Genomic DNA, 24299 nt, shown 5'->3' on the forward strand with positions numbered 1-24299 from the left:
AGTGTGTGACACGGATCGACACGGATCGACACGGATCGACACGGATCGACGATGGATCAGGGGTAACATAAATCACGAAATCTGGTGTGTGGTCTCCGCAAGCTAAATAGCCATTTAAACGTGTCATTCCGAGTGTGTTCCGTAAGGTTAGAACTGGTTTTTTTCGTGAGTAATAAATCGATCTGTGAACCATTTGAAACAGACTGGGGCTTTAATTTGTAAAATAAAAATAAACTTTGAATACATCTATCTGAGAATGATAGGACTGTTCCACTGAGCCTACAATAATCAAATTCTGTGCAGAAAAATCTTAGCTACTTCTTTTTAATACTGGAAGACGATAGCTCGATCACTCCCGAAAACGACAGAAAACCGTCCATTCCGGCTTCTAATATGTAACATTTTGAAGTTTGCTGATTTTAATATTATTTACACACACACACGCACACACACACACGCACACGCACACACACACACACACACACACACACACACACACACACACACACACACACACACACACACACGACCATGAGTCGCCGCGGTAATTATCAACTTTGATTGGGTCTTTGTGAGTGAATGCTTACAATCGTTGTCCTCGAAAACACGAATCCAAAGCCGCGATGGCTCCACACATAAAACAATCAGCGTCATTGGCTTTTACTTTGACAATCCACGTTTCACCTGAAAGCTCAAACCCATTCACCACCTCGATTTATCACATTTGTACAGTGTGTTTGTTACCCAACTGGTTATGAATAAAAAAACAAAACTCTTGAAAATGATGACAAAGACATTTATTCACACACCCTTCTTTGCAAACAGTGATAGATACAGCGACAAATCATAACAACAACCTTTTCGGTGTCAAAAGCAAGAAATATTGTATATAGAGATGCAAAGGCTTTTCCTGCTGTGCCGTGTTTTGTGCGCGCACGTGTGTGTGGGTGTGTCCGCGCACGTGTGTGTGTGTGTGTGTGTGTGTGTGTTTGTGTGTGTGTGTTTGTGTGTGTGTGTGTGAGTGTGTGTGTGTGTTTGTGTGTGTGTGTTTGTGTGTGTGTGTGTGTTCGTGTGTGTGTGTGTGTGTGTTCGTGTGTGTGTGTGTGTGTGTGTGTGTGTGTGTGTGTGTGTGTGTTTGTGTGTGTGTGTGTGTGTGTTTGTGTGTGTGTGGGAGTGTGTGTGTGTGTTTGTGTGTGTGTGTGTGTGAGTGTGTGTGTGTGTGTGTGTGTGTGGATGTGGGAGTGGGTGTGGGTGTATTCATAATATATCAACCGTTTTGTTGTTTTACAAAAAACATCAAAAGAATTAAAACATGTTTGATTAAAGAGTATTCTATGAAGAGCTATTCAGATGCAGTGAGCTGCTGCCATGTTCACAGCTTTTAGGATTGGAAGCTCAGAAGGACGTTTAAACCTCATGATGACTACAATGTTATAAAATAGTTTCAGTCATAATAGAGCAGGGTCTGAGTTTGTTTGTTCGCTTGATTTTTGCTTGTTTGTTTGTTTGTTTGTATTTTTGTTTGTTTGTTTGTATTTTTGTTTGTTTGTTTGTATTTTTGTTTGTTTGTTTGTATTTTTGTTTGTTTGTTTGTATTTTTGTTTGTTTGTGTGGGTTTTTTTTTTGTCTGTTTGTTTCCTTTATTTGCTCTTTTGTTGTTGTTCTTCATTTGTTAACATTAACATAAATAAATTAATTAATAAATTAATAAAAAGATTAACTAACTCAGTTAATTACAAATAAGAACATCGATTCAAGATCTTAGGCGCATACACAAAAAAACGCAATCAACAACACATCAGTTTTGAAAAGCTTTCCCACAGACAAACCAAACTACTGCAGACACCACACAAATAAGCGCAGCAAAGGGAAGCAACTGCGGCGAAGAAGAAGTGGAATAGGTCGCGATGATATCAGTGGCGTTCCAATTATTGCAGTAGTCTTCCCCTGCGCAAGCGGCATAACAGTAGATGACGTCACTAAGCTCGTAGCATTTGTTTTCCCGGACGGTATTATCGGGCGAGCAGCCACGGAAAGCATACGCGAATTGTTCCGTATCTGCACAAAAAACGATACGCGGCGTCAAACATATGGTTTTTTTTTATTAGATTGTGGATGTTACATTTTCTTTGCTACCTTTATGAAATAAAACTAAAATTCAAGAGAAACAAACACGCGACCACGGAACAATTCTGGTACAAAACCAAGCATGAAGGGAACGCTTCAAAAAGTTATGATAAAAATAAACACACACACGCGCACGCACACAAGCACACACACACACACACACACACACACACACACACACTGACATATCAAATCAGTGGAGCCGAGTTTCCTTCTTTGGCCCATGCATTAGGATTCAGCAAGCTGTATATATACAAGATGTCAACAACCACCACTGATATAGCAGTATCCCTTCCTTATTAGCCCTCAAGCAATCCATTTAGGGAAAGCTGATGACAAGCCCTCTGCTGCCTTTCCGAGCTCTAAAACATCGCAGAACACAACCCTTGGCAGGAGTGTTTATGTTATCGCTCGGCCAGGAAAGAACAAATTTGCAAGCAAGACAAGGAAGAGAAATGAATTTCTGGCTGAAAATGTGCACAGTTAAGAAGTCACACACTGAGTCAGTTTAGTAGAAAGAGACATAGTCAGTACTATCAGGGCTGCTTAATAATAATACACACATTTTAAATCATCAGAATACACTCTCTGCAATCTTCTATACTGATTGCACAAAGAAACATTCAATGCGGAAGAAATCAGTTAAATACTGCTGTTTCCTACATGTCGAACCGGTACATAAGAATCACATTACACCGCCAACCGAAAGACCAAACTTGTCAAAGTTTTGTAAGTGAACACTACATCTTACAAGCAACAAAATATGCATGTTAGTGCATTTACACCTCCAGCATACATACAGATTAAACTTATTACGCTTAAAACAATATTTATGCTGTTTTCAAGAAAAAAAAGTGAGTGTGGTTTAAGCTCTTTGAATATTCCGCGCAAATTTCGATGCTCCGCCTTGCAAGGTCACGGCGGCCGCTAGCTGCTGAAATCTGTGGCACCATGCATAGGCGGTAAAGGCGCCTTCCTGTAACATTTACGTGGTTTTAAGTGTGTTTAACATTTCTCAGTTCCTGGAGCCCTTGCAATGATTATAATGATGACAAGAAGCAGAAGTTTCAAAGTAGTGTTACAAAATGTGGTTGTCTTGAAACAATTAACACAGGGTTTTTTCCATGTTGAGTGCAGCTGAGAATAGTTCTGTGTGAACTCAGTTATGCTGGTCCGCAGTAACCGAGCCGCTACTGTCGGAACTCGCGATAAAAGATAGGCCTAACCACAAAAAACACAATCGGCACTTTCTTGAAAAATCTTCCTTAATCTATTGGTATATATGATATATTACACTGACTAACCTTTTCATCTAAACCCTAGTTCTTCTTTACAAATGAATGTATTTTCTACTTTTGACGAGAAAAAAATAAAATGTATTCAGCTAGAGCCTATGCTTTCTTACTGCTGGGTCGGTGTCTGTAGCAGACGATACTTTGCCGCTCTGACAGAGAAACTGAATACAAGTCTAGAGTAAAGATAATGCAATGAACTTCGATATTTATCAACAGAGACAAAAGGTTCCTTTGGATATGCTTTCAAATAGAGATATTATATTCAGCAAGTATTTGTGTTGTTGAGTCAGTAGTGCATGATAACAGAGATATAATATAGCCTACATTGATCATCTATCTACATAATTATGTCTGATCACTGATGATAAGTTGGAACTCCATTTTGACAATTTTAACACAGATGCATATATTTTCGGGAAAGTGGGTGAAACACTGTACACTTTTCTTGGCAGTGCGGCGGATCTATCCAATTATAATTAAATTCCAATCTTTAATCCCCCCCCCCCCCCCCCCGGGCCTCTCTCCGGCTGCTGTTTCTAAAATCATCTTCTTTTATTTTGTTAATCTGTTTGGGGGGCTGGGGAGGGGGGGGGGAGATTGTGTGCTTTACAGAGCTCTGTTAAACAGATTGCTATTTAACATGTGTTACGGCCACTTAAGTGAATGCAACTCGGTTCATCCTTGTACTGTGGCATACACTAATCCCGTTTATTTAAGACGGAAGCACGTGACCATCCTGGCAATACTCTCTAGATAGATAAAAGAAAGTGTTAGCAGATTATATTTCACAGTTTTGGTTTTAATCAATAAGTGCTTGAAGCGATTTTAAATTAGCATAATGATTGACCTTGCTAAAATGTGCAACTGAGATACTTTATCGAAGTTTTTAATACAACATTTTGATGCAGTCATGGCAACGCGTATGCTTCAAAATGTCGTCTGCAAAACCCCCACATACATAGCAAAAAAGCTCTGGTCTTCGCTTTGCAGACTTCTCCAAGAGTTTTTACTGAGACTCGGTTCCGAGATTCTGAATTATAAACAGTGGCCACCAGAGATAAACAACGCCAACTCGCCTGCAGGCTAGCGGCGAAAGACAAACCGTTTAACGCTTGACGAGCAGGGGCTAGTGTTTTGTCAGCACACGCTAAACAAAACAAGGCAGCTATAACACAGGACTGTGAGCTCTAATACTGAATTCGCCTCCACTGTTTTGATATGCACACACACACAAACACACACACGCACGCACTCACGAACATACACACACACACACACACACGCACACACACACACACACACACACACACACACACACACACACACACACCCACACATACACACACTCACAGTCATTAACAGATCCACTTATTATGTCCCTAATCAGGGGAACATCTGAACAAGTTTGAAAAACATTCAAAAAAATGTCAACAAAATAAAGTCATGAAAGTAAGACAGACGAACAGACATACAAACTAACTGACAAACAATCGATTGACTTACTCATATCAAAGCGAATATCAATGAAACAGTTGAAGTTGCATCTCTGTCTCACGTTGCCGCCGCCCCAGTTCCATGGGTCGTCCAGGCAAGGGAGGAAACTGGTCGTACTCAGCGACGAGTACGAACAGCTCAGACACATTTGCCTCCCCTGAACTGTGCTGGCTGCAAAAGTAGGATTTCATTTTCAATGTTTAAGTGTTTTTGTTAAAGGCACAGTACACCTGCCGTAAACTATCACAGATACTGTCAGGCTTAAGATGTTCATGCCGATAATAAATGTTAAAGGCACACACAGCTTCGCGTAAACCATCAGTTTCTGGTCACAGACACTCTCAGGCTTTTACACACAGTACAAACACCCTTTCGTTTCAACACTCACCGCTTGAAAACATCCTAGGTGCCCTACGTAAAGAGCGAGCAATATTCAAAGAATTAATTTTGCGGATTGTCTGATAACAAAATCGGACGGTGCGTTTTGGCGCTAGACCTAACGTTTAAAATCTAAATAATACATTGACAGCTTGTTACACAAACATTCTTAAATCATACAAGAATTATTTTTTCATCAAGACAAGATCAGTACAATTCGAAGTTTTGAAAGTGTAAAAAAAGAAAAGCCCGGTGGCAGGGTCATGCAAGGTCGTGGTTCTCGTAGCAGACGACGGTTATGCCTATCGCCAGTTCCACTGAACAGTCAAAAGCTGTCACGATCGGGTGACAGAGACCAGGAAAGTGTCACTCGGTGGAGTGCCTGTTCTTGGTCAGTTATGATAGAAAGCGCCTGTGCGTGATATTGGGCTACAGCAGAGTTTGCTGACAGTGCTCAACGAGCACGGATGTTTTGTAGCGCACGAGTTTCACAGTGGGGGTTTCTGCTGTCATAGGGCTGACGGTTTTTCGCTGACAGCGCGCACGGGATTTTCACGGATTGAGTTTCTCGTGTCTTTTTTCTGCTTGGGAGGCAGAATTGTGTATAGCTGGACTGGTTTTGTGACAAGGTCAGTCACGTGTTATTGGCTAGGTTGTCTGACAGAGACACAAGGACGGCGCACTTGACACCCAGCGGCAGAAGGGGAAGGATCTAATACACAGTTTCTAGAGTATGATGGATTTTCACCGAATATTATATTCGGCACTCTAGGGGAACTTCCATTAGTTATTTCTTTCTCACTGCACCTGTTTTGCTGAGGACAAGTCGTCAACATTCCTTCGTCGGCGATGGCTTTCGCATAAGGATTCGACAAGGGGTTCTGGAGGTTTTTGGTCACTGTTGACGAACAGAGGCTGTTCCAGGGAGGAGGCGGACTTTGCTTCCATTGAGAGTACAATCATAGGCTTTTGAGGTAATAAATCATTATTTAACGCTGTTGATGAGTCTGTGTTGTGGAATGAAATACTCTCTGTTGTTCTTTCCAGGTTAGCGCATAATTTACTCTCTGTGACGCTAAAATACTAATCTGTATATGGTTTTTGCAGATAGGGAGAGAAGGACGGAAAATGACTGTTTTGTTGTTGTAAAAAGTCCGTTTTGTGCAGGCCCACGTGCTCGATGAGGTATTTAAAGATGACACGTTTTAAGGTGGTGGGTGAGGGGTAGCTGACATGTTTAGTGCACCGATGCTTTCTGTTTGCAGCCTTCGTTTCGTGTTCCTGTAACTGCTGCACGGCTGCCTTTGGCGGGACACTGCTAGCCGCAGACTTTGGAACTGGGACCTGAGGAAGCTACGCAGACCGGCTAACCAGCAGACCGGCTAACCAGCGAACCGGCTAACCAGCAAACCGGCTAACCAGCAACCCGGCTAACCAGCATACCGGCTAACCAGCATACAGAAAGAAAGCTAAGTGCACCGTGTCTTACGCACCCCGTTGACCACCGTTGTCTTTTCTTATCTGTGATTTCATTGGAGTAGTGACAACGTGGGGTGTGTGACCCCTGCATGAACTAGAGCTTTTTGAACAGAACATTCTCATTTGACTGTATTTACACGGGATCAGCGTGTTACTATAATTTTCTATATACTACTGGCATTTTGTCAGTGATCACGGGTTTTTTACGTGTTGAGAACGTAAAAGGAACATATTTTGAGTGAAGGCTCGAGGGAGGTGGCGAGTTTATACATAAACAGGCGTCTGAAACTTATACTTTTGTTGACTCTATTTAATTGTATGACTGCGAGAGTGGATCGTGGTGTGGTTAGTTAATTAGTAGTAATTAACCGGTTCATAATCACCTTAAGTGATATATTGGAACGTGACAAAAGCCATCGCTAGAGTTCGTGTGAATCGCAGCCGTTTGTTGCGTTTAGATTCAGAGGTACATAATAACGTGCTGTTACAGATAAGCTTACAGCGAATCTCAAACTGACGACTACATTGTGAAAAAAAGGAAACTGGATCACACAGGTTCACGATGGCTCAGGGGTAAGATAAACTACGCAAAAATACATTCTTTGAAAATTGCTCGCTCTTTACGGAGAGCACCTAAGATGTTCTCAAGCGGCGAGTGTTTAAATGAAAGGGTGTTTGTACAGTGTGTAAAAGCCTGACAGTATCTGTGATGATTGACGGGAGGCTTACTGTGCCTTTAATAACATACAGACGAATTACAGAAAATAACTGTGCAGGATTTGTATGAGTTGCCTAACCTTGTTTTTCCTTGCTTTTTCATTGACACACTGAAGTAAGCTACATGTGACAATGTAGGCTTGCCTCGGTGTTTCTATGGAAACGAGGGAAAACAACGCTTCCACTACAATACAATACAATACAATAATCTTTATTCATCTCTAAAAGAGAAATTACAAGCTTGACTGTGTGTCTGTAAAATCAATCAATTAATCAATCAATCAACCATGCATGTAGTAACATTCACATCGCATATTCACATCATACAGCATGACTTCCCTTCTTTGTCTCTGTTAATCTAGGGAGAAAATATCCAGCGATATTTCTCCGTAGGCCTAAAGTTCGGCCATGACCTAGGCAAAATAACTTGCGCAGCCGCAGAAACAAGAAAATGGAAATCTTATGAAGCCGTCATCAACACGAACACAATGATTGCAGAAGCAAACTCTGTACCTACACGACCGAGACACAAGACTGATTATTTCACAGCTGCAAAGGGTAAGCTTACTCACGTCAGGTCTTCACTGACAAGCTAGGAACAGACGGAAAATTCCGAACAAAAGTAAATGACGTCAAAGTCTCTTTCGCTTTGCGTGTAACTTTGTCATGACGTCTTTTTGTGACGACAGTATACGCGACAATTTGTTCGCTTCCGGTGTCATTTTAGACTGAAAAGCAACTCAAAAGAAGGAGCTAAGCCACAGGCACTCGTCACGATCGGGTCGGGATCAAAGTGGGCGGGGCCTGTGCGCTCTCAGTACTACTACTATTACAAGGTAAAACTCTCTTCGTTGCTCTAGACCGAACGGAAGTAGTGAAGTTATCAGAAACCGAGATTGCAGCAGACGACAGACAGGTTGCGCATGTTTTCTGCGCATGTGACCCCGTGACCAGGCATAATTAAAAAGTTGTCAGCGGCGTTCGTCAGTCGATCTGTCTGTTCACCGCCAACTTTCCTATTCCTTGATTCTTCTTGCAACTTCCAGATAATGGGATGCAAACATAAATTTAGATTGTCTCATCCTTGTGATGGAGTTGGAAATCATGGATTCACCAGAGAAAATATATAGCTGATTCGGCCAGTGTGACCAGTGCATCAAGTCTTCCGATAGTTTTCGAAAACTGGAAAATCTGTTTTGTCAGGGATTGTGGTTGTGTTTCAACCACGAGCAGAGATGAGAGAATTGTTTGTTTACTGCCGATGAACTCATTCAAAGCCTGTTGTTGAACGTCACGAAACATATGACCCATGGTTTTGACCATGTTCTGCTGAAGACGCAACGGAGTCCACATTTGAAGGTGAGCGAATTTTCGAATAGATAATCCCAAACACATGTATCCCCAACCCTTCAGCAGGTTATTTGAAAGAGAGAGAGAGAGAGAGAGAGAGAGAGAGAGAGAGAGAGAGAGAGAGAGAGAGAGAGAGAGAGGAAGAGGAAGAGAGAGAGAGAGAGATTGGGTAGCGTGGGTATGCGGCAGCTCACTCATTCAAGTAGATCTCAAACTCAGTCTGTGCACCTAGTTCAGTTGTAATTTAGATCTAACGACCAGAAGCAAATGACAAGTTAGGGGATTTTATGTTTCCTCTCTCAGATTGATGTGATTTTTGAAAGCGAAGGGGAGGGGTAAATCAGTTTCAAATTGTAATTTAAAGATTCATAGCTGAATATGGAAGCAGCAATTTTCGAGTGATACCAAATACAGATTATATTTCATCAGGTTTACACATCAGTTGTCCAGTCACACAATTTCGGCTATCGGGTGTAGATCTACATTATGAATCAGAAGTTATTTGACACATAATTATTAGGGGTATTGACACTTTTGCAGGTGGAGTATTCTACATTGATGACTGATAGTGCTGGAACAGCAAATTGCAGAAGAACTTTACAAGAAGCCTCATATCCAGTGGAGCTACAGACGTGACAAAGAGACATCCGTTTACACAGCGGATGCTTGGGGAACTGCATGCAGGCCGAACACGGAAAACCCGAGGCGACATGCATGAGCAGAACTAATCTCTTGAGGAATAACAACAGAAGGTCAACTCTTCATCTCTGAGTAAGTTCAGACACCTAGTCTTCAATGGTTTAATTAGGACATGTTATCAGAAAATACAAGATCATCTGTGTGTGTGTGTGTGTGTGTGTGTGTGTGTGTGTGTGTGTGTGTGTGTGTGTGTGCGCGCGCGCGTGTGTGTGTGTGTGTGTGTGTGTGTGTGTTTGTGTGTGTGTGTGTGTGTGTGTGTGTGTTTTCTAGTGATACATTTTTATTTTACATTTTTAGTTAGAGCTTTGACTATTTACACACTTCTAGGAATTGGCTTTTAGACATGATTAATTACCTGTCTAATTACCATTTTGAGTTATGCACATGTTTGCGTTATGCAAAACAGCTTGTCTTCAGCTAGGTTGTTCTTCTTCTTGGTTGTGGTGGTGTTTGTTTGCTTGTTCCCTCTGTTTTTAGTTTTGTTTCTTTTTTTATTTGAGAAACTCTGTGTGATAAGAGAGTGAGTGTACTACGTACAAAAGCAAAACAAATAAGTAGATGGAGAGGTGAACGAAAAAAGCTGCAGTGTTTTGGCTTAAAGGCCAACATCCACAAGAATTTTTCTCCTGGAGCGACCTAAACTTGAACCCGAGGCAGTTCGCCAAAAAGAACCGCCGATCACGAGAAAAGCATGCGTATCGCATGCGAGACGATTTGCAAGCCAGCCAGCGCAGCAGCGGGTGGGGATTTGGTCTCGGCAAAGAAACAAACAATGCAGTGTTTGATCTCGGTGAGACTGAAAGAGAGACAGAGAGCACGAGAGAGAGCGACAGGGACACAGTGATTCAAGGCGCACAACTCTAGTAAAGTTGTCGTAGCACGTCCGCCTATGGCCAAAGTGATCCGGGTTCGATTCCCGGCATGTGTGGTCTATGTTTTTTGTGTTTTTTTTTTAATTCTTGTTTACTATTGTTTATTATTTTACTCTAATAATTTTTTTAATTGTGTAAAATAAATTAATTTTTTTTTTTTTTAAATCCACGTGCACAAGACAAAAACTTTCATACTGGGGGAGCGAGCCAGTCTGAAGAGTACTCGGGTCCAGTGCCAGCGTTTTTACATTTAGTCAAGTTTTGACTAAATGTTTTAACGTAGAGGGGGGAATCGAGACGAGGGTCGTGGTGTATGTGTGTCTGTGTGTGTGTGTATGTATGTGTGTGTATGTGCGTGTGTGTGTGTAGAGCGATTCAGACTAAACTACTGGACCGATCTTTATGAAATTTGACATGAGAGTTCCTGGGTATGATATTCCCATACTTTTTTTCATTTTTTTGATAAATGTCTTTGGTGACGTCATATCCGGCTTTTCGTAAAAGTTGAGGCGGCACTGTCACGCTCTCATTTTTCAACCAAATTGGTTGAAATTTTGGTCAAGTATTGTTCGACGAAGCCCGGACTTCGGTATTGCATTTACATGCGAAAAATAAAGCAAGACGCTTTAAAAATGCGTTCAATGAACATGAAAAAAAGAGTGCTTTTAATGAATATAAAAAGACAATAAAAAAGGAATGCAAGTTGTATCATAATGAGTTCGTTAAAACTTTGAGAAAGTTAAGAAGTAATGACCCGAAAGCATACTGGAATCTTCTAAATAAAAATAAAAATAAAAAAAATAATTCCAAAACTAACTATCCAACTTGTTCGGAGTTTTTCGAACATTTCAATAAACTACAAGAGTGTGATGAAAATGAAATGGAGGATAGTAATGAACCTTTAAATGAAGCAAGTAATGAATTTCTTAATGCGCCTTTTACAAAGGAGGAAGTTATCAAATGTATAGACAAGCTGAAAAACAATAAGGCATGCGGTCAAGATAAAATAATTAATGAGTATTTAAAAGCGTCACATGATCGAATGATTGATATTTAGTCAAGTAGCTGTCGAACTCACAGAATGAAACTAAACGCAATGCAACGCAGCAAGACCGTATACTCGTAACATCGTCAGTCCACCGCTCACGGCAAAGGCAGTGAAATTGACAAGAAGAGCGGGGTAGTAGTTGCGCTGAGAACGATAGCACGCTTTTCTGTACCTCTCTTCGTTTTAACTTTCTGAGCGTGTTTTTAATCCAAACATATCATATCTATATGTTTTTGGAATCAGGAACCGACAAGGAATAAGATGAAAGTGTTTTTAAATTGATTTCGACAATTTAATTTTGATAATAATTTTTATATATTTAATTTTCAGAGCTTGTTTTTAATCTAAATATAACATATACCGAAGTCCGGGCTTCGTCGAAGATTACTTGACCAAAATGTCAACCAATTTGGTTGAAAAATGAGGGCGTGACAGTGCCGCCTCAACTTTCACGAAAAGCCGGATATGACGTCATCAAAGACATTTATCAAAAAAATGAAAAAAACGTTCGGGGATTTCATACCCAGGAACTCTCATGTCAAATTTCATAAAGATCGGTCCAGTAGTTTAGTCTGAATCGCTCTACACACACACACACACACACAGACACACACACACACGCACATACACCACGACCCTCGTCTCGATTCCCCCTCTATGTTAAAACATTTAGTGAAAACTTGACTACGCGACTTGTTGGTATGTGTCCATGCACACACGTACACACGCACGTACGCCTGCACGCGCACACACACGCACACACACTCACACAAACACAGACAGACACACACACACACACACACACACACACCCCAGCCAGCAAAATTTTGCGCAGCGAATGCGTGTCGCAGTCGCCAAACTCTGCGTAACAACTGCACTGGACGCATGCGTAACGCGCGCGATTTTGCAAAGCGAAATACATGCGTGACACACTCGTTTTCCCTCAGATTACGCAGACCATACGCACCTCCAGCGCACGCTTATTTGACACCAAGACAAATTCGCACTCTCCACGCAGACGTCACGATTGCTTTACGCATTCTCACGCTATTAACGCGCTCTCCACGCAGACGACACGATTGCTTTACGCATTTAACGCGCTCTTGACGCAGATGTCCTGATCATCTTACGCACTCTCCACGCAGATGTCACGAATTATTGACGCATTCTCAGGCATTACGCGCTTTTTACGCTCTCTTCACGCAGATGTCACAATTGCTGTACGCATTCTCACGCATTTGACGCACTCTCCACGCAGATGTCACAATTGCTTTACGCATTCTCACGCATTTGACGCACTCTCCACGCAGATGTCACGATTGACCTACACAATTTTACGCAGACCACACAACCGCTTTACGCACTCACAAACAAATAATGGGCAGTGCACAACATTGTATTGATCCAGAAAGACAAAGGTCAAGCGTGCAGGTTCGATAACAGAGATGATCATAATTATGTACAAGTTCTAAAACAAAAATGCAGTCAAATAAATTGATTAAGGGGAGGCACTGGTGTTAAAAGTGATTTTTTTTGTTTCATAACTCTTGGGTCAACAATTGTTTTAGAATTTAAGTACTCAGTCTATCTCCTGAGAAAATGGAAAAAAAATAAAAATTGGACCATCGGTTGCCATGGTAGCAATCCAAGATGGCCACCAAACTGCCCCTTTTTAAAACCCTAAGGCTTTTTTAAAACTGCATGAAATTTAGTTTTGATGCTTGTTATTTATACTTCAGCACAATGCCGAGAAACTGATTGAGGCTTTTTTTGATATCTCAAGTCATTTAAAAAATATCAATGATGAAAGTGAGTGATGTTGAATTTCATGAAAAAACGCCCCCAAAAAGGGTATAACTTCTCAAGAAAAATTTTTTTCAACAAATCCCTCAATCAGTTTCTGCAAAATAACACACTCAAGATGTACGCAAAGTTTCAACAACGCAAGTTTATTAGAAAAAAAGCCTTAGGCTTTTGAAGTGACAAAAAAGTAGTTTTGAGAAAATGCACAAAACATGAAGAAAATGATTTTTTTTCACACAAACGTTTACGAAACATGTAACAAAACAACACTGACAAAACAACAAGTCTTGCTGAGTTCCACAAGAAAAACGGAAACTAAATTCAACAAAATGTTAAAAAAAAACAGCCAGTGTTCTGCAAGCACCAAGGAACCTGTTCCAAGGTCACAATGATCAACTCTCATCCGTTATGTGCACGCTGCATAAATTATGCCCATCCATAATTCCCAAATTGTTACCAGTGAAGCCTCTTATCTTGGACCTCTTTTGGACTTGCTTTGATTTATCAGGGAAATTTATAACAGTGTCCTTTACTTTTTATACTACGATATTAGGGTTGACTTCTGTGAATTGCCATGCAGTGCCATGGGTACTTTGGAAGCTCCTCTCCAGCTTCCACCTCACCATCTGTAGAGAACATAAATTCAAAATTAATAATATGATATGTCTATTACAAACTCAATACGGCTATTCACATTTTCCCAACAATGACCCCCCCCCCCCCCCCCCTCCTACACACACACACATTTGAAAAACAGGTATTGTAATATGTGATATTTCGGCGCATGCTTATGTCAGTGCTAATAGTCAAGCAGTGAACAAAAAGATGTTGAAAAATCATGTGAACGGTGCTAAGGCAGTGCTGGTCTGGTCTACAGCTATTGCACATACTTCATGCGAGCGGCCCTCGCTTCGCATCTCTGTATGTATGTCTCTGACTGCATGCAGAAACCATATGGTCTGCATGGGAAGTATGACCACAAGCAATGTTCACTCACTGGTCCATGTGAATGCATGTTTGTTTGTGCCACAAGAAAACTTTGATCACAGGAGGAAGCTATAAGTAATATGCTCAAGAAAATAAATGAGGAAAGAACAGATGTTTTTCCCCAACAGGACAAACCTTGTGACAACCAAGCTTCACAGTAGCCGCACATTACTGACTTTGCATCCTATTCAGTTTCTTTGCATCAGGGTGTTGTTAGTAAGATTCTCTTCTTCAGCAGTCACACACAGTCACACACATGAACACACAGAGCCAGAGCCGCAAACATAACCAAACACATGTATAAACTTCTACATTTCTGTCAAAAAAAAGAAGAAAAAATGCATACCTACTACAAGCTTTATCAGCTGCTTGGAATCTTTACTGCTCTGCTTGGGCTAGTATTCAGCTGCAGCAGATTTCCCAGGAGATGCATGGTGTTGCACCATGGCTGAACAAAGTCATTTTTGTATTGATTGTTCTTTTTTTAAGCAGTTTATTTGCTTTTTTCCCGAAAAAAGATATAGGGTCTGCCTTTTCGTTGCCATAAATGGCGAACTCCGTGTTGTCCTTACTGCCGTACACATTCCGCTCCGCAACTCTAAAATAAGTCGTGGTTCAAAACACACATGGAAACGTGCTTCAAACGTACACCACCGATGGTGATTTCTTGCTCCAACCCAGCTGTTGCAAGGGAAGCAACATAGTTTCCAGCCAATTTTCATTCTGGACGAAGTTGAATGCACAAACTTGATCTTCCGATTCGTTCGTAGCAATAGCAGACGACACTATCGACTCGCACTTTCTTTTTAAACTTCTGTCACGCCAGCCTCTGCAACTGATCTGATTTTACCCAATAATCATCCTTTGCGTGTCTAGCACTGAAATCGGGGTAAAACGTGTGATAAACTGAAGATTCCACAAAGATATCCAAGGAAAATCGCAGCTGTAAATGTTTCACATCGCCTTTGGCAAGATCTGGCGGAAATTGAAGAATATTGCATTCTGGGAAGGCCGAATCGAACCGAACGAGACCGAGCATAAACGAAGTTTAATATCCGCGATTCGATTGGTCAGTAGCGAAAATTGTTCATACGGAATTTCCCGGAATCTTCATCGGTTCTCTTCGGCTCTTTGGAATGTCTTCTTGTTGCTGTTACAAACGGCGCGAAACCAGTAAACGGAAATTCCCGTTGTCCGCAGTATGAACTGATCCTAGCAAAGAAAAGACAACTCATTCCAGTCATGCAAACGTGACTACCGTTCACGATTTGTTTGACTCACAGTCACCACTCAAACCTACGCATTTTTTTGCTGTTTTGTGTGTTTTCAATACACAATTGCATACACATACATTGTTCATTTAGCCGTTTTGACCGTTTATGATTAATTCTGATCTAAAACCAGTACATCAGAGTAACCAGAAGAGGTTCAAAATCCAGAATCAGAAAGAAAACGGAAATGACCAGGGAACAAAAAAATCACTTTTTTCACTGTGGTGTCTGCCCTTAAAACAAAGGAGAGATTTGAATCTCGCTTATTGCCATTGTGACTTCCAGGTTTTAATTTCACTGCATTTTGACATACCAGCAGCACGGAAACAAAAATGATCAAAATACTATTCAAAGCAGAATTCAAATTGGCAGAACAAAGAATAAATAGAACAAAACCCTGATAGTCATCATCGATACGCCGTAGTACATGCAGTGAAGAATCCAGTATAACTTATAAGAGAGAATTTTGATGTACACTCGTCACTATATCACATTGATGTAAACAAATAAATAAATAATTGGCACAGCCTAGGCATAGGCAGCAGTGAGTTGTATCAACATGTTTGAATACAGAACAGCAACAAAAAGAGAAAAAAAGTTCTACAAGCCAGCTAATAGTTGAACTTCAGATTACTAATGATATCACAAACAAACACTTAGTTAATGCCCATTCTCCAGGGATCGAAATCCAGTCAATGTACACCAAACTAGGATAACACATACATTTAGAATCTATCACGACTGCATAAAACATTGGTATGCAATTCACAAAGCAAGGAACTTGAAACATGAACATTGACATTAAACATACATATGTGCCCCACACACATTTCGGACAAGGCAGCTGAACGAAATTCACGTGGATGGAGCACAAAATAATTAGATGGGGCTCCCGCAGTGGGGCACTGCGGTTATGAAATTAAAGGCCCCTCCTGTTTTTGGAACCGCAGGAGCTTTCTAGTTTGCTGTTAGGTAGATTTTTGGTTCCTCTTTCCTGTCATGCTCTCTTTTTCTTCATGAATTCTTTTCTTTTTTCTGCCTTCTTGCTCATTCACCTGTATTTTTTCCAAAAATCTCTTCTCTTGCCGCTTGTCTCGCGATTCATGTATAGTTTAATCTGTTAGTGTTCTGATGTAAGTCCAGCAGTAGATAGGTTAAGCCTATTTTAACATACTGGAAACTGGTAATCTTCCAGTAGGTATTAATTTAGTTTTACTAAAGCCTGCTGGGACACAAGTAATGGGTTAGTGCATTTGTAAACAGGAATCGCTTGACAAGTGGCCCCCTTCATCCCCCCCTTCCTCGTCCTGATATGGCTCTGCGTAGTCGGCTGGACGTTAAGCAACAAATAAACAAACAAAATTAGATGGGGCGGCGTGAAAGCATACTGGGACAAGGAACAAGCAAGAGAAAGAGGATAAGAAGATAAAAGGAAGAACAAACCGAAGAATAAGAAAGAAAAAAACAAAATAAGAGAAGGAGAGAGAAAAAAAAAAGGAAAACAAAAAAAAAGGAAAAAAAAGGGAGACAATCATATGAATGTGTACCATTTAAATAAAAGAAATTAAAAAAATTACTTTTAAAAAGGAGACATTTCAGGTTTTGATTTGAAGTGTGTTAACATATTCACATATACCAGTAACTTTGCATGGAAAAAAAAGTTCACAATGATTTGAAGCAAATTCAAATGCCAGAGAAAAAACAGAACAAAACACTGATGTCATCATTGATAATCAGTGGTACGTTCAGTGAAGAAAAAACAATTGACACAACCTAGACATGGGCAGCAGTGAGTTATCAAGTTTCACTACACAAAAGTAACAACTACAATAATGAAACAAAAGGTAAAATGCCAGCTAATAGTCAAAATTCAGAACAATGATATCAAAAAGAAACACTTATTCAATGCCCCTTCTCCACTGATATGTATAAGCACACCAATATGACATAAACTCATAAATTTCAAAAAAAAACATGACATAAAACTCATAAATTAACAAGAAGAGCAAACGCTCGATCGAGTCACTTTCGCAGTTCTGAATATTATATGAGGCATCAGATGGACAGGAAGAAATTGCTATTCACAACACAATGAGTCACGTTCACATAAAATTTGAGCCCGGTCACTTTTATAGTTTCCGAGAAAAGCCCAACGTTAAGTTGTGTGTTGCCGAACAGAAAAGGTCATTAAAAATCTGAAAATTATAAAAAACAAAAAAAAATTTTATAAAACGATTCAAATTTACGTTCATCTTATTCTCCATCATTTTCTGATTCCAAAAACATATAAATATGTTATATTTGGATTAAAAACAAGCTCTGAAAATTAAAAATATAAAAATTATTATCAAAATTAAATTGTCGAAATCAATTTAAAAACACTTTCATCTTATTCCTTGTCGGTTCCTGATTCGTGAAAGCGAAATTACAACATTTAGTCAATCTGTCGAACCCACAGAATAAAACTGCACGCACTGCAGTGTTTTCAGCCGGGTCACGAGAATAAAACAGCTTCGTCAATCCACGCGGCAAGGAAGTCGCTCAATTTTTGCGTGCAACACGAAGTAAACAGACATGCAAGAATAGCGACGGGTTCAAGTTTAGGTCGCTCCAGGAGAAAAATTCTTGTGGATGTTGGCCTTTAAGGACTATACGCACTAATGATATTCTGAACTGTTTGTTTCAGTAACAGTCTGATGGACAAGAACTATACAGTGGAGAGGAAGTGGATTTACCTTAGCGGCCAACTTTTTCAAGATTTATCACAAAAAATTTTCAATCAGAGGGCCTCCAACATGTCAAAATGTACCGGACAGCAGGCTGATTAGCCAGTGGTCACAACAGTGCTTCAAATCAGAAAAAAAAAAGTGTGGACCAGTGAGAAAAAAACAACCTTAGGCCTAAGAGCAACACTGCAGTTGACGATGTTTGGAAACAAATCTACTGAGGGTTTTATTGACCGCCGACCCTTATGAACCTTAATTATGCCAAGGGATAATAATGTTCAGGCAAGTGATGAAAAGCCTCACAGTCCCGATACACATTTTCTGCAAATAAATATGACGCACTGTTCTTTCCAAAACCTGCACATCCAAGCTTATGAGTACTACCATCATGTGTTAACTTTTTCAATCAGCAGTCAAACTATCATGCTGGCAGTGAATGTGGGCTACCTCGTGCATATTTCCGACACCAACACTTTCACAAAATATGCACTTTATGATTATTGTTCACTATTATACGATCAACATGTGTGTGTGGTTTTTTTTAATTTTTTATCTCGGCTCACCATCCAGAAATAAAACTACTCCATAAACACTCAAACACAGTCTTTTTCGGAAAATGTCTATTGAAAGACGAACGAAGAGTGTATACTTGCATGTTTCTTGAATACAAGAATGAATGCTTGCATGTTGCTGTTAAATGTGTTCGTTCAACTTTAGCAGTATGATTCCAAACAGTATGTGTTTGTGTGTGTGTCGAAAGAAGTGTTGTAATAATTTTGAATGCAGATTATTAGTTAAGTGTGTCTTTCTCTATATTGTTGTTGCTAAATTGTATTGTTGTACATTGGTATGAATTAGTAACATATGGAGGTGTTTAATGAAAGATTTAATTTGAAATAAATATATATGAAGGATCATGATATAATTACTCATGTGTGACTTCTTCAATGGTTTCGAAGTATGCACATGCAGGTATGAGATGTGGAATGATCCTGAGTATATGGCTTCTGAAAATAAAAATATAAATAAGAATGTCTTGTGATGAACACTAGAACCTGTAAACAATTAGTTACTTTGTTGAAAAAAATGTGTGCATAAAATATGCAGCAGGAGGGTATTATCTGCTTAATTTTCAATCAATTCGATTAGCATTTTGATCAACTTATAATTGCACAGATGGGTCAAGCTCGGTTGCCCTACTCTGTACTGTACACATATGTCACTGCACTTGGTGCTCTTTGTGTGCTAGCTAACTGGGAATCTAAGCCTGCAAATTAGATTACTTGGATAGCCTGAACGACTGCAGAGTCTACTTCTTGAAAAGATAAATCCTAACTTCACTCTCAACATAAACCACAAAGTACAATTGGGTTAAAACTGTTTTGCTGTGGCATTATGTTCATTGATGAAAAATAGCAATAAAGATCACACTGTAAGCATGCAAGAACCCTGATTGTATATCCTTCTCTGCATGCGTCTCGTGCTGTGTGCATTATCTGACCTGACTGCTTTGCTATCGTTCTACATCAACAACCAACCCGTACCTGATGTGGATGGGAAACAAAATTTCTCTCTTTCCTCTCTATCTCCCTCCCTCTCTCTTATGGTGCGCAATTTTGGACAGACATTGAGAAAAGCTCCATAAAAATAACAGTCTTGAGCAACAAAAACAATCTTACTATTTCATTCAAGATTACACGTAACCAATCTTCTTATGTTTTCTCAAATCTACAACAGATCTACACGTCAGATTTCGCGCAATATTTTTCCTTCAGCCAATGAAGGCACAGCTTGTTGTCTTGGTTTGATTATAAGGGGAAGTAAGTCATACGTAACTTCCGTTCGGTCTAGAACAACGTGGGTTTTTGTGTGCCAAAATCCGTGCCGTTTTGCAAAATAACAGCCGTAGCAACGTCTAATTGGTATAAATCTGTAGCTGCCTGATAGTTTAATGTATACTTGATTTTATCATAGCCGTTGTTTTGCTTTGCTAAGCTGTGTATGGCAGGAATGCGAAGTTTGTCGACGAGGTCGAGAGAATCAGTATCATACCTTGTATAAACCATAAGAAAAGACCCCCCGTCCATCACAAGTGACAGCCATAGGCCACGCCCACCTCGTGACGAGTGCCTGTGAGCTAAGCCTGTGTCTTGAAACAGCTGAAACACTCTTTTGGATTGCCGTTTCAATGTTAACCAAAAAGTTAAAGAAAAAAAACAAGGTTCAGTTGCGAACTGACAGCGGATTGAGCATTTATTCCTGTTGATGAAGGTACGGTTGAAGCTTTATTCTCTCCGTCAACCAACAAGACTAGATTTGTAGCAGACGAAAAACAAAGTGTGCGTTTTTCCTGTCTTGTGAAGGCGATTATGTCGTTATAAGTTATCTGTACGTTGTGAAGACATTTCAAAACAAAATTTAGCTTTGATGCGTCACGGGATAATAAGCTTATACGTTTTCATCCATGGAATTGTTTTTTTCGTCTCGGCAGGGTGAATGAATTCATGATGTCTTTTCCGGAACTGGACAAAACTGGCCTTGCCAAGACTGAAACAAAATATAGTTCTACAACTTCTAGGCTTGGGTTGATTGCCCATGGTGAATTTCCAATGATTTGTTTCAACATCCCATGACAAATTCTCTTTACTTTGGTCATGCCATATATACGTTACAGCTCCGTCCATCCATGGTATCGCGGGATATTTTGTCTCGACGGGGTGAAAGAATATAATGACGTCACTCTCGGCAGAGCCTCGAGTGACGTCATCATATTCATTGACCCAGTCTCGACAAAATATCAGGCGATACCATGGATGCCAGGATGGACGGAGCTGTAACTTATAAAATACATATCGTTACACGCAAACATTGTACCCACACACTTACTGAGATAAGCCTAAAAATAGAAGCAATGCGTTGCCTGTTTAAAAATTATATCACATTATCACCTTATCACTACCCATACAATCTTGAAATAGTTAATTCCGAACATTGACTGTTTTTTTTAATCTTTTTTACATTTAGTCAAGTTTTGACTAAATGTTTTAATATAGAGGGGGAATCGAGTCGAGGGTTGTGGTGTGTGTGTGTGTGGGGGGGGGGGGGGTGTGTGTGTGTGTGTGTGTGTGTGTGTGTGTTTTCTTTTTTCTTTTTTCTCCGATTTCTGTGAAATTGAATTCGGTTCCTCCCAGTGGAAAGCTAGCAGCAACACGAGTCGTGTGTGCGTGTTAATGTATAATCAGCCACCTGCTCTGCTGTCAGACTGAGCGAGGTCTTTCACGTGCCATCAGCGTAAACACTGAGACGGACATAGTCGCCTCGGGTAAACTAAGATGAGAGTCGTTATTGACTCTTTATTGGTCAGTCGGTCGTCAGACAACAGGGGTTGTCGCAATTCGGAGGTCAATTTCAATGCAAGAGGCATTCGTGACAAGGTGTGGGACATGGATACCGTCTCTTAATTAGTCTGCAAATCGAGTCAATGTACCCGTGTCCACGGGTTCGAACTCGTTATATGAGGATCAGAAGCCTCGTGCTCTAACTTATTGAGATAGGAATACCATGCAGCCCATAATTTGTATTCGCAAATGGCCAGCAATATATACAATGGGTTTCAGTCGAACAAATTAACTTCATAAGTCAATAAGTCGGTGACTCAAAACAAACTCAGTGATCAATTGATCGGTGAATGGATCAATCATGAATTATTTCCTGACTGATGATCTTAATATGTAAGCGCCTAGGGCTATATCTAGATTAGGCGCATACAAATAATCACAATAATAATAATAATAATGATCTACTCTATTTTACAGACAGCCAGACTGACTTAGAAACTGACAGACAAACACACACACGCACACACACACGCACACACATACACACACACACACAGACACTCACACACACAAACACTGACTCAGAGAGAGAGAGAGAGAGAGAGAGAGAGAGAGAGAGAGAAGAGAGAGAGAGAGAGAAGAGAGAGAGAGAGAGAGAGAGAGAGAGAGAGAGAGAAGAGAGAGAGAAGAGAGAGAGAGAGAGAGAGAGAGAGAGAGAAGAGAGAGAGAGAGAAGAGAGAGAGAGAAGAGAGAGAGAGAGAGAGAGAGAGAGAGAGAGATAGACAGGGGGGAGAGAGCGATAGGGAGACAGAGACCGGTACGCAAACATAAATTCAGATTGACGGAGAGTACTTACGTGCAAAACAGAGGACACCAAACAGCAGCAGAACCGCAATGATCGTTAGTCTTTCCATCCTCAAATATGTATTCTAAACAAGCAACGTCCAGAAGAAGAAAAAAACTTCCAAACTGCTCCCACGGATTGCAAGGCTGTAAATGTTTGATTATTTCAATTTGTGATTTGTAGTCAATAAAGTGACCGCCCTCGACTCCTTTTCTTGGTACTGAAAAATACGGAGTTAGTACGTACTGGATGTAAAAACACACACAATACCACACGATTGTGTTCATTCCTCTGTGTAGTCTTTGTTGTTCTCTTCTCTTAAAGGCCCGATCCGCTTCAACGAATACAGTTAACTCAGTTCGCCTCGCCGTCTCAGATGTGGCCAGGCCTTTACATGGGATAAGACCATCCCCCCACTTGGTCACATACCAAAAACCAACGCCCTGACGGCTTGCTGTGGTGAGTTGGAATTTTTGATGAATTAATCAACAAAATGAATTCTTAAAAAAGACTTACCACGCGCTGTCCACAGAGAGGACTCAGGCTGTTTATTGTTGGTATGTGACCAAGTGGAGGGATGGTCTTATCACATGTAACACTCAGGCTGTTCATTGTTGGTATGTGACCAAGTGGAGGGATGGTCTTATCACATGTAACACTCAGGCTGTTCATTGTTGGTATGTGACCAAGTGGAGGGATGGTCTTATCACATGTAACACTCAGGCTGTTCATTGTTGGTATGTGACCAAGTGGAGGGATGGTCTTATCACATGTAACACTCAGGCTGTTCATTGTTGGTATGTGACCAAGTGGAGGGATGGTCTTATCACATGTAACACTCAGGCTGTTCATTGTTGGTATGTGACCAAGTGGAGGGATGGTCTTATCACATGTAACACTCAGGCTGTTCATTGTTGGTATGTGACCAAGGGGAGGGATGGTCTTATCACATGTAAAAGGTTGGCCACATCTGAGACAGTGAGGCGAACAAACTGAGGTAACTGTATTCGCGAAGCGGATCGGGCTTTTAAGATTTGTTTGTTTGTTTAACGCCCAGCCGACCACGAAGGGCCATATCAGGGCGGTGCTGCTTTGACACTTGCGCCACACACAAGACAGAAGTCGCAGCACAGGCTTCATGTCTCACCCAGTCACATTATTCTGACACCGGACCAACCCGTCCTAGCACTAACCCCATAATGCCAGACGCCAGGCGGAGCAGCCACTAGATTGCCAATTTCGTTCGAACCCACGACCTCCCGATCACGGGGCGGACGCCTTACCACTAGGCCAACCGTGCCGGTAGGCTTTTAAGAGAACAGAACACTAAAGACTACACAGAAGAATGAACATAATCGTGTTTTCACGGGGCGGATTGGTATACGATGCACATGATAAACTTGAACTTGAATATTTACTATTCGAAAGCGTATTTGCCCGAACACGTCTTTTGTTCTGAAAGCCAAATATTGAACAAAATTAATGTGCAGATGGTCTATTTTCAATTAGACATTTCTGCTCTAGTTTTTAACTCCTGTAAACTTACCGACGGTAAGTGGTTAAGTAATCAATTACCAAAAGCACACACTCTATAGTTTCCTTAGTCTAGTTCTTTTAGTCAGACTTTAGCACATACCTATAAGTATATCAGCGAAACTATCCTCAACAGAAACTCACACAGTCCGCGGGTATGTCTCTGCCTCCAATGAATCCGTTTGCATCAAGAACTTACAGAATCCGTTTATTGCCTGTCCCTTACAAAAGTCCCTTGTGCGCACACAAATCCAAAACACGCCTCTCCTTTTTGCTCTCGCTTCTCTCTCTCTCTCTCTCTCTCTCTCTCTCTCTCTCTCTCTCTCTCTCTCTCTCTC

General features: G+C 40.7%; 3 long non-coding RNA genes across 5 annotated transcripts; 1 reads left to right on the forward strand and 2 right to left on the reverse strand.

Moving 5' to 3' along the window:
* Positions 1-782: 782 nt before the first annotated feature.
* LOC138947580 (uncharacterized) lies at positions 783-24202 on the reverse strand. Of its 2 annotated transcripts, none has more exons than XR_011449717.1 (4): positions 24106-24202; positions 22441-22648; positions 4926-5087; positions 783-2058 (listed from the first exon to the last, which is right to left on the reverse strand). It is a non-coding gene; the product is annotated as an uncharacterized lncRNA (long non-coding RNA). The 2 variants fall into 2 exon arrangements; XR_011449716.1 differs by having other exon boundaries at positions 24065-24186.
* On the forward strand, positions 8250-19278 carry LOC138947581 (uncharacterized). 2 transcript variants are annotated; one of them, XR_011449719.1, is made up of 3 exons: positions 8250-8849; positions 9381-9611; positions 18207-19278. It is a non-coding gene; the product is annotated as an uncharacterized lncRNA (long non-coding RNA). The 2 variants fall into 2 exon arrangements; XR_011449718.1 differs by lacking the exon at positions 8250-8849 and having other exon boundaries at positions 9199-9611.
* LOC138947561 (uncharacterized) lies at positions 12267-15396 on the reverse strand. Its single transcript, XR_011449709.1, has 2 exons — positions 14596-15396; positions 12267-13888 (listed from the first exon to the last, which is right to left on the reverse strand). It is a non-coding gene; the product is annotated as an uncharacterized lncRNA (long non-coding RNA).
* Positions 24203-24299: the final 97 nt, after the last annotated feature.

Source organism: Littorina saxatilis, linkage group LG14 (genome assembly GCF_037325665.1).
Source record: "Littorina saxatilis isolate snail1 linkage group LG14, US_GU_Lsax_2.0, whole genome shotgun sequence".
Classification (NCBI taxonomy): domain Eukaryota; kingdom Metazoa; phylum Mollusca; class Gastropoda; order Littorinimorpha; family Littorinidae; genus Littorina; species Littorina saxatilis.